We start from the raw sequence: 12,219 nt of genomic DNA, 5'->3' as shown, positions 1-12,219 counted from the left end.
TCAAGGGTGTTGTGTGAGCTGGAGAGATCAGAGCTGTAATCGTCAAGGGTAATGTGTGAGCTGTAGAGATCAGAGCTGTAATCGTCAAGGGTTTTGTGTGGGCTGGAGAGATCAGAGCTGTAATCGTCAAGGGTGTTGTATGAGCTGTACAGATCTGAGCTGTAATCGTCAAGGGTGTTGTGTGAGCTGGGGAGATCAGAGCTGTAATCGTCAAGGGTAATGTGTGAGCTGTAGAGATCAGAGCTGTAATCGTCAAGGGTGATGCGTGAGCTGAAGAGATCAGAACTGTAATCGTCAAGAGTGATGCGTGAGCTGTAGAGATCAAAACTGTAATCGTCAGGAGTGATGTGTGAGCTGTAGAGATCAGAGCTGTAATCGTCAAGGGTGTTGTGTGAGCTGTAGAGATCAGAGCTGTATTCGCCAGGGTGATGCGTGAGGTGTAGAGATCAGAGCTGTAATCGTCAGGGTGATGCGTGAGCTGAAGAGATCAGAACTGTAATCGTCAAGAGTGATGCGTGAGCTGTAGAGATCAGAGCTGTAATCGTCAGGGATGATGTATGAGCTGGAGAGATCAGAGCTGTAATCGTCAAGGGTGATGTTTGACATGGAGAGATCAGAGCTGTAATCGTCAGGGATGATGTATGAGCTGGAGAGATCAGAGCTGTAATCGTCAAGGGTGATGTGTGAGCTGGAGAGATCAGAGCTGTAATCGTCAAGGGTGTTGTGTGAGCTGTAGAGATCAGAGCTGTAATCGTCAAGGGTGTTGTGTGAGCTGTAGAGATCTGAGCTGTAATCGTCAAGGGTGTTGTGTGAGCTGGGGAGATCAGAGCTGTAATCGTCAAGGGTAATGTGTGAGCTGTAGAGATCAGAGCTGTAATCGTCAAGGGTGATGCGTGAGCTGTAAAGATAAGAACTGTATTGTCGAGGGTGAGGCGTGAGCTGTAGAGAACAGAGCTGTAATCATCAGGAGTGATGTATTAGCTGCAGAGATGATAACTGTAAGTTCCAGGAGTGATATATGAGCTGTAAATATCAGAGCTGTAATCGTCAGGAGTGATGTATGAGCTGTAGAGATCAGAGCTGTTATCGTCAAGAGTGTTGTGTGAGCTGTAATCGTCAGGGTTGAAGCTTGACATGGAGATATCAGAGCTGTAATCGTCAAGGGTGATGTGTGAGCTGTAGAGATCAGAGCTGTATTCGTCAGGAGGTGTAGTTTAAAATCTCGTCTTCGTGGAGCCAGTTCCATCGATAGGCGAAAATCAGTGACAGAAAATATAACTCGACACTCATACGACGACAGATAACTGCGAGCTTTTTTTTCATTTGAATTTCTGAAGATCTTTTGAATTCTATTTTCATAAATAAACCTATGAAAATATAACAGCACAGGAGATAATTGCGTGGAAACATGACCACGTGACATTGACGTAAGTAACACGCATATAGTGCTCGTGCAGCACTTTCTCTGAGACAGCCATCACTATAATTGTTGATTTCAAACACGTGCTTCCGATCATCGTTAGTAGAGAGCTCTACAAACCAAAAGAAACCCTTAACCATTTGTAATTACGACGTCGTAAAAGTCTCTTAAGTACATTCTACTGTTAATGTCTGACAAGGTTTATTCAGTAAAATGTTAAATACAATTTAGTTGATGAGTAGACGTTGATGGACTGAAGCACGTAGACACCATGCAGGTCCCAGGTGCAATAGGACCACGTGACCTTAATGTCGTAAACGACATAATCAAAGTGAGGGTCGTTCGGTCACAATGTATGACGTCGATGAATATGCAACACGGTACACACGGAGTCGGTATTGTCGTTCACGCATACCCAGGGAGGGTTGGGTAGCGTAGTGGTTGATGCGTTTGCCAAGGCCCGGATTCGACTGTCCATGCTCAAAATATCTGAAGACTCTCCTGATATTACAAGAGTGAAAGATCCCACTCACTCACTCGACCTAGTGCTGACCGCAACTGAAGTTGGGTTTGCCTTGAGACAGGAGATATATAAGAACAAAAAGAATTATTTGCAGGAAAAAGAATTTTCGTTTTGTTATTCCCGTGCAAACATACAGCTATTAAATGATACCTTTTGCCTTTGAGCTTTAGCGCCGAGCTGCCCATGTGTTCGTATCCGTGTTTTTTCTGAGCTTTATCCCATCTATCAAGGGAGGCCACTCTTCGGTCCCCCAAGCAAAATCGCATACCGCACAAAATAAACATGCAGTTAGACCAATGATCATAATAAGGAATCTAGGATCAAACCCAGGTTCAGCGGATCCAGATACAGCTACGCGCAGGAAGGACTCCACCTGCCGTCCCTCAGATCACTGTGAGTACTATGTGTTTCAGAATACAGGTGAGTATGGCACCTCTCCTCTAAGACCTGCCGAAACTTTTTATAAAAGGCTGAAAAAAACGAATCGCCCCTGTTCACCGCTATCCGCAGTGTACAAAACGTAGACGCGAACCGCATAAGAACAGGTAAGGTGAGCTACAGTAGATCGGCAGAGATTACCGTTAGAAGTTCAGTGTTCGACCGCCAGGCTATACACCGGAACGACAGTTCCAGACTATATGGCACGTGTTCCATCGATGTTTCAAACAACGTGTGTCATCTATCATGCAGACCCGCCTTCAATGGGAGTTAATGTTTTATCTGTTACATCGATTACTTTTTGTGGGCGACATTTTTGGGGAACTGAAGTACTCGGTATCATGGCGATCAGTGTAAAACACATTCTTACTGCCGAGTGATTGGCTTGGTGGGTTCACATCAGTTGATAATGTGTTTTAATGTCAGTTGGTAGTATGTTGATATCAGTTGTGACTTTTAAGGAAGAGGCGGCAGTCGTCTAAAACTCCGCAGTTCAGTGTGAAGAGTTCCGTCCCTTGGGCAGAGCAGGATCTTACAATCGCTGCTTCGAATCCACTATTACGAATCTACCTTCGTCAATAACATACCGCGTCATACCAAAAGACGTTAAAATATGGTACTTGTTGGTCCCTGCCTGGCGCTCGGCATTAATGGGTACAGCAAGGACTGGTCGGCTCGGAGTCAGTATAATGTGTCTGAGTGGGGTATTCATGCTTCACTGCGGCATGGTATCTCAGTGGGCTAGCACTATAAAGCCAGCTTCAGTCTGGGCTAGTACACGCAGCCGCACATACACATACACACGCATGCACGTCGTCATATGAGCGAAATATTCTCAAGTACGACGTAAAACCCAATTTCACCTCACCTCACCTCACCTCACCTCACCTCACCTCACCTCACCCTCACCTCACCTCACCTCACTTCACCTCACCTCACCTCACCTCACCTCAATACCATACCCATGATCATGTTTTACCAATATGGTACACATCAGAAGATTGGATCCCTCCCAGATTCGGCGGGGATGGTACTTGAATACTTTTCAAAGCAACGATAATTCACTCACTCAATAACAACGATGGCAATGCTCAAACACCACTGTCTACTGATGACGAAGGTGCTGTAAAGACCACGCGTAATAATGATGATATTGAAAGTAATCATTCCCTCTGTTTGTTGTCAGAATCATGTACAAAGGTAACATCTGTATATTAGTAAATGGAAGCATGTGAAGGAACACGGAAAATGTACAGACAAAAGACTAAATAAACACCCCGCTAATAAATAAAGAAAGAATAAACAAAACGATTGACAGGCAAACAAGCAAACGGCTCGCTGAACTCATTAACCGCGCGAGCACAACGCATACACACAACAGAAAGTCACGCTAGAATGTTTATTACATAACGTACAGGCTTCCAGACAACTCTGCACAGCGCAGGAAGCGCGTGTTCCAAGCCCCCCACCACTGAAGTCAACTGCAAGGGCGAGGAAAGAATAGCAGGGCACACTTCTTGTGCGTTAACGCGGTGTCAGGAGTGTGTCTGTTTTCCCAGCGATGATGGGCTAGGCAGATGTCGACGGAGTCGCTTTGAAGTCGGCGAAGACTCGGTCTTCACTCACCAATCAACCAAGGCTTCCTAAAGCTGAAGATCGGTGAGGGGAACAGCCGTGATCTGAGTCGAAAAGAAAATCTAGTTTAGTCCGTTGATGGACAGTAAGGTAGGCGAGTGGTTAAAGCGTTCGCTCGTCACTCTGGGAGACTGGTTCTAGCCTTAATGTGCGCTCACTAAGTCAACTATCGTTAAATTGCAATTGTCGATGGTTTCACGTCAATACAAGTTTTTCTCAATGGCATTTGATTCGCTGACCAAACAATTTTACGTATATGTTTCAATAAACACGAACAAAGTGATTCCCTGTTCAAATCCCTGCACCAGTAGACTGTTTAAAACCGCTACCTGTTGCATACCCTCCCTCTAGATCAACAGCCCGTCTCGGAATTTAAAGCATTCTCCAGGTAATAGATTGCTAAATTTGTTAATTAAATATAATAAAGCACATAGACTTTTTCCGTTTTCAGAAACCGAACACTGCAGTAATGTACACTCGCATGGGTTATATCGGATATACAGTAAATTACGGGTAAAACGAATTTAAAGGGGACGCTAAGTTTAGTTCGTTATGACCGTAGTTCGCTTTATGCATTTTGGCTGAAATGTACAGCAACTGGCCGGCACCAAGAAGCAGTTCGCTATATCCGTTAATTCGTTATAAGCGTGTTCGCTATAGACGTAGTTTAGTGTAAGTGTTTCAGTGGCTGCACCACGTGTTTCAGTGTTTGCATCATCTGCTACCCATCGCCTTATAACGGGGGGTTAATGGTAAAGGCTGAATCGCATCCATAGCAGGATAGCTAGGTGGTAAATGTTCGAATCCCAGCCTGGATGACGTGAATGAGGTCAAGGCTCTGAATGGTACATGCTCCTAAAACATAGACGCGTTTAATTATTAATTATTACAGGGACCCTCACTTTGTTATCTCACTCGCCGCGAATATGCCCAAATTTGCTGATACGGCGTTAAGCACTATTAACTCACTCACTCACAAACTCACTCACTCAGTGACGTTGTGGTTGAGGTATTCGTTCACCACGTCGAGAGTTTGATTCCCGTGAGGGTAACATGTGTGTGAAGCCCATTTCTGGAGTGCCCGCCGTGATAACGCTGAAATAAAAGCGGCGTAAAACCTGATTACCTTCCCGTCAAACAGATCTACTTGAAATACCGCGAAATGTGCAACCCAATAGGATAGTTCACGACAAATCTCAATCTATTGAATTATTCGTCCGCAACAAATACGCCCTTCAGTATAGTCAGCGGCTTAGAAAGAACTTGATGATTAAATATAATCATCAGAATGCAACCCGCAACAAGTGGCGCTAGCTTGTACTCCATGGGGTATTAAGGGGGCAATGCGTTCGTAATCTTACATCTGATTGGTCAGCGCTGACAGTGCACAGCTACGTTAAATGATGTTCCACACTAGGGAACAATTCCCACTTTTCTACACAACCTAAACGAGTCGTAAATTCGGTTGGACAACCTGACGTTTAGCCGAATGTACACGAGAAGCTACCAGAGTTAGATACAAAACATGTACCTTCACATCACATCACCGTCTGCCACTATTGTATAACATTAACTATAGTTTGCTTTTAATGTTCACGAGTGACAGTTGTCAGTTTGAAACGCAGCCCCCAGTCGCTGGCGGCTCAAACCTCAGACTCCGCACAAAGGCTCATTGGTAGCTGCCGAGAGTGAAGCTCAACCGTAAAATAGCTTCCGACAACCTCTGCATTGACAGTCCGACGACCATACCAAAATGGCGGCCGTACATGCTTGAGAACTCCCAAGGTCAATGCAAAGATACAATTCATTCTAAGTATATTCAATACACTTCGACAGTTTTCCTTCACCGCCCGGCTCGCCGCTCTTCTTTCTGTCGTAATTATGTCGTAATGAGCGGCAGTAGTCAGTCATTCGGAAGACGGTGCTCTCGCGCTGTATCTGAAGAGAGGGCCATCAATCGCGTCGCCCCCTCATACTCCTCTGACACCGTGGACGTCGCAGCTTATTATCGGAGTAGGCTTCTCGCGATGAAAAAGATAAAAGATGAAAAACGCCAAGATAAAATATATGTACCCTTGGCCAACAGCATTCCTGGATAGGAAATCCTGTGTTCTTTTTTTCGCTAAACAAAACAAGAAATTTGGCCGTGAGAGACGATGGCGTGATAAACGTCAGTTAGGCCCGTGTCTTGTTACTAGGGAGATTTTCATGTTACAGACGGCCAATAAATATCCACTTTTTTGTTCACTTGACGACAAAATGCTAATTATATTTTGTTACATGGGTAGAAATTTGAAAGAGGGATGGTGCTTTGAGCGAGTTGTTTGAAAGGGAAAGAGAAACAGTGTGTCTGTGTGCGTGTATGTGTGTACGTTTTGTGTATGTGTTTGTGAAAATTATTTGTGTGTGTTGGGATGGGGGTGGGGGTGGGGTGGGGGTGGGGGTCATGTTTTTGATGTAGGAATATGTAATCTGTTTACTGTGTTTAGATAACTGTTATGGATAATCCTGACCCTCACCATCCACGTGTTACTGTTTAGAACGTCATTTTGTGAAGAATGAATATGGTTTTCGCTTCGTTTAGTAATATTCCACCAAAACACCGAGGTACACCAGGAATTTTACATAGAGCGGGAATCGAACCGGAGTTTCGGTGTGTCGGGGAAGGCTTTAACCTCCAGGCTACCCCGCCACCACATTATGTGAAGGGACATACATGCTACGTACCCTCATCAGGACGGGGTAGTATTGTAGAAGTGCTGGGTTTCATGCGGGACATCAATTTTGTTTGAACCCACTATTCTAGTTTTGCATCACGGCGGGATACACCAAGAATAGGTATCACATACGTTTCCAAAGAGGGTCTTCCCGCTTCATCCTCTAGGTAGACTTAAACACGTCTGTAAGGTAATGAATAATAGTTTAAATGATAAGTTCTAACAAATATGAACAAAAAGAACACATTGTTTCCAGAACAGACTGGTGTCCTTTGTACTGTCCACATATCTAGACTTGCCACTTATATGGGCTTAGAATTCAGCCTTGGATTAAGGCTAGCCTCAAGGCTACCACTGCCAGATTCGTGATGATCGAAGTTCAACCGTTCTCGAAGCCGCCTCAACACACTATATAGTTGGGTGGCCCAGTGGGTAATGCGTGGACCTGTCACACCGGAAACACGGTTCGATTAATTCGCGGTTACAATGAGATATTGCTGGACTATTGAGACGGAAATCAATTCTCAGAAACTCGCACATGTTTTTATGCAACATCGCAAACCTTTCCTTTAATCAATCTGTATCTCTAATCCAATAGTTTACTTTTTTATATATGAGTCATAATGTTTGGAAATGACTTAGTGTGGAGGGTTATTGTTTTACGGATGAGGAACAACTGATTCATTATTCATTTTCCTACTGTCGACTCTTGAAGAATGGTTTTGCATTCTTATGATGTTCTACAAGAGGCGTTTAACCCCTTGACCTGATGGATAATTTGACTTAGAAAATCATTTATATGAACGAACATTTTTCCATTTATATACAACGGAAAATAATACAAATCCTCTTATTGGGGAATGATATGGCGTTTTGATTACATTTGCGCGACAGCTTTCCGAGCCAAGTTTTAAAGCGGCAACTTCAAAGCACAGCATTGACCGAGGTCACATGACCAAAGCTATCACGTGACCTTTGGGCGACGAGCATCGCCTTTGGCTGTGGTATACCCGTTGATCTTTGTGATTTGGTAACAGGATGTTTCAAGGATCTGTGGGTCCGTGCACTTAAATGTCAAAGAACCAGAGTTTTTGCAGTTGTTGGTTATTCCTGTACTCTGACGGGTGTGTCGTTTTATTGACAGAGCAATCATGACTTCAATGTCGTTAAGCTGATAAATCAGTGAAATGCTGGCGTGTATTTCTGGTTTATGATTCAAGCAAGTAATGACACGTCTTCTTTGAGCTCTTCATTCGCCCGTCCAGATTTTTAAGAGCAAAGATGAGCACCTTCGCGTCACCATGGCAACAGTTTGTGGGTTATGACTTTTATGTTCCTGTTACTGGAGACAATAAAATAGTCTTTGATGAAAGGGAAAATATTTTTTAGACGTTGCAGAAAGTATTTTCCAGATGTGCAGTTTCAAATATGGCTGAAAAGGAAAAAGAATTATACCTGGAAGCTTGTTTTTGTATTTGATTTAGAATGGTATTTATGTTTTCTTGTTGTTGTAGCGTGTGTATGCGTGACGATGTGCCGCGACAAAACACAGTGGTTGCCAACCTAAAGCATCTCCGTTCTTTGTCTCTGTACCAGAAAATATAGCGACAAGGTTACTTATGTTGTACTTTAAAAGTTTCTTCTGTCTGCGATACGGGATATGATAAACACTCGATGAAATGGATACTCCTTCTTGTTAATACACAACGTGATTTATGTCAAGGAGTGAAATGACTTATGTCATACTGATATGTGATCGTTAATGTTAAAAGGACATTGACAAGAGATGAATAATATAGAAATGTTGTACTGTACTTGGCAAAATAAACGTGTAAAATTGATGCTCTGTTGAAAAGGGTTTGTGTGTGACTAAACATACCCATCAGCACACAATCCCCCTCCCCCGGAACTTCGGGATGATGAGCGGACGCTGTATTCAGTTCAACGGAAAATCAAAAGTACAAACTGACGGAAAATTCAACACGCGGTTCATGAGACAATCTGATACAGAGTAGGACAGAAACCCTAACTGACAGCCTGACAGACAATCTGATACATGGTCCTGCAGAAAACGAAACAGACAATCTTAGAGACAATCAAAAAGTCTATCTGACTCATAATCCAACAGGAACCTCAACAGACAATCTTACAGACAATCTTACAGACAATCTGATACATAGTCCAACAGAAAACTCCAACAGACAATCTGACAGACAATCAAAAAGACTATCTGACACATAGTCCAACAGAAACTCCACCAGACAATCTGGCACAAAATTCAACAGTAAACCCAACAGATAATCTGACAATCAAAATGACAACCTGACACAAAATCTAACATGCGGTTCAATCTGATACATAGTCCAACGGAAACTCCAACAGACAATCTGACAGACAATCAAACAGACTATCTGACGCATAGTCCAACAGTAAAAGACAATCTGACACCAAATTCAACAGAAACTCAAACTGACAATCTGACACACAATCAACATGACAATCTCATACAATCCGACACAAATTTCAACGTGTGGTTCAAGAGACAATCTGATGCACAATCCAACAGAAAACCAAAAAATCCAACAGACAATAAAACAAACAACCTGACACAACCCAACACACAATCCAGCACACAATCCAACACACAATCCAACACACAATCCAACACACAATCCAACACACAATCCAACACACAATCCAACACACAATCCAACACACAATCCAACACACAATCCAACACACAATCCAACACACAATCCAACACACAATCCAACACACAATCCAACACACAATCCAACACAATCAACACATGATCCAACACACATCCAACACACAATCCAACACACAATCCAACACAATCCAACACACAATCCAACACACAATCAACACACAATCCAACACACAATCCAACACACGATCCAACACACGATCCAACACACGATCCAACACACAATCCAACACACAATCCAACACACAATCCAACACACAATCAACACACAATCCAACACACAATCAACACACAACAATCAACACACAATCCAACACACGATCCAACACACGATCCAACACACGATCCAACACACGATCCAACACACGATCCAACACACAATCCAACACACAATCCAACACACGATCCAACACACGATCCAGCGCAACATGCAGCACTATTATTCTCCGTACATTTCGAGTGAAGGACGAAGTAGAGCTGGTGATACCGGGCAAGCGTTCGCATAAAGCGGGGCGGTGTAGACGTTGCCTGTAATTGTAACTCACGTTTTCGGCAATTTTCCCAAAGATCTTGTTCGTAATCGTTTCCATATTTGAGACATTACAATGGACTGTATCTGAGTTTCAGGATTGCATTTCAGATTTTAATCAACTGTCATGGGAAAAGACACTGTTATTACACCAATTATGTTATCGACATTTTCATAGAAAGCTTGCGGAGGTTTCGATTACTTTTCTGCAATGTTATTCTGTTGAATAGAATAGAATAGAATAGAATAGAATAATACTTTAATGCCTTTTCAGGAATTTGTGTTACATCAGCAGAGCTACTGACACATTAGAGAGGTACCAAACATATTTACATAAATTCTTTGATTTAGGTATCTTCACATTTGTTGAAGAGAGATATGGTACTTGGAATAAAGGATGTACGGGCTCTCTTAGTTTTCACAATTGGAACTTTGTAGCGGCGGCCTGAAGGGAGGAGGTTGTATTCCGAATTTAAGTAGTGAGTACGGTCAGATATGATTTTGACAGCTTGATTCACGGTTTGCCGCTCATATATTGATGATAAACATTCAAATCTGACTCCAGCGATTTTACTTGCAGTGTTAACAATTTTGTCTATTTAAGATTTGAGATGAAGTGAGAGAGACCCGTACCAACAATGGAAGGAAAATATTAAAATACTCTAAATAAATGGTACATAAAAAGATGACATCACAGATGGGTTAACATTAAAAGATCAGGTATGTTTCATCCATTCAACATGTCCAAGAACGATATATCTTTGTGTGCATGTAACCTTTCCGGCAAAAGATAAAAACAGTTCTGAGCATCTCATTCTTCCCCAGAATATCAAACGATCGGCTGAGCACACCACCCCCCCCAACCCCCAGGAAAATCACCCATGCCAGAGTTAGGCGTAATGTGGTTAAGTGCGGCGCTACACATCATTCACTCATTCAGATCGAATCAGTCTTACACTATTGTCCAATACAGGCCTTGTGGGGCGATGGGGTAGCCTAGTGGTTAAAGCGTTCGCTCGCACGCCGAAGAACTGGGTTCGATTCCCCACAAGGGTACAATATGTGAAGCCCATTTCTGGTGTCCCCCGCCGTGATACGCGTAAAACTAAACTCACTCACTCACCATACTGGTCTTAAAATGATGCCGTTCGCTCACGTATTCGCCCAACGTGTCGTTATGTAATAATAATATTATTTTTAATATGTTCAGAGAGCTGCGTATTTGACTAAGTGAAAGTAGAGACTTCAGTTACTTTCAGCATAAACTCCACGGACCCAAATACAGAAGGGATACGTGCATTATACACCAAGTGGCTGATCAATAAGGTAGAAAGTACAGATAATGTACAATTAGAATTAATATAATTGAGAACGCAAAGTGAGGGCATCTTTAATTTATTTAGCACATAATGTCAAGGGATCCGAATTTTGTAGTGAAGTGCAGATAGTGTATTCAACGTTTTTAAAAACTTGTGTCTTGTGATATCATAAACTGGGTACACTAACGTAGCTCACACTTTAATCTGCCTCACACATTGTTTACCCTAAAGCCTAGCCCTCCTAGACTAATAACTAGTCTCTGAAATGAACATATTTTACTGAAAAAAAGTTCATAGTGAAAAAAATATATATATAATGAAAAAAAGCCCTGAGACTTTCTTCATTTTCAGACCCTGAAGCTGAGGAAATCTAGACTTGCCACATTTTGTAGACTTGCGTGGGCTTTCTTGGATATATTTGCTTCAAGGTCGGTACGACAGACTATAGTCCTCCCTGCAATGCTAAAGCTCTAAATGAAGCAAGTCTAGATTCACTCAGCTCACTGGTGCCCCTTTTCAATTTAAATGGGTTTATTTGTTACTTTCAAAATTATATATTCAGAGACTAAGCGTTAGTCTAAACTCCACTCCTACACAAGATACAATATACAACATATCTATGACGCATACGTTCTCGAAGAAACAGTGGCAACTAGTCTATAAACTTTATAAACGGAAATTAAAACAGCTATTTACAGAAAGGCCTCTGTATGACTGAAAAAATACCAAAGAGCATAAAATGTAAAGTTTGTACCACCAGAGCTGCGTTAAACCTAAAACAAGATAGTTTTCACAAGAAGAATCATGATTAGGAGTGAAACATTAGAGACAACCCGATTTACATATCAACAATAGAGATCACAGTGTCCAATGTAGCCCGGATGAAGGTGCATGACCATCTCAAATTAAA

This window comes from Haliotis rubra, unplaced genomic scaffold (genome assembly GCF_003918875.1).
Source record: "Haliotis rubra isolate DU_JTF1 unplaced genomic scaffold, ASM391887v1 Scf570, whole genome shotgun sequence".
Taxonomy (NCBI): Eukaryota; Metazoa; Mollusca; class Gastropoda; order Lepetellida; family Haliotidae; genus Haliotis; species Haliotis rubra.
The sequence above is the reverse complement of the archived record's forward strand: the minus strand, read 5'-3'. Positions refer to the sequence as shown.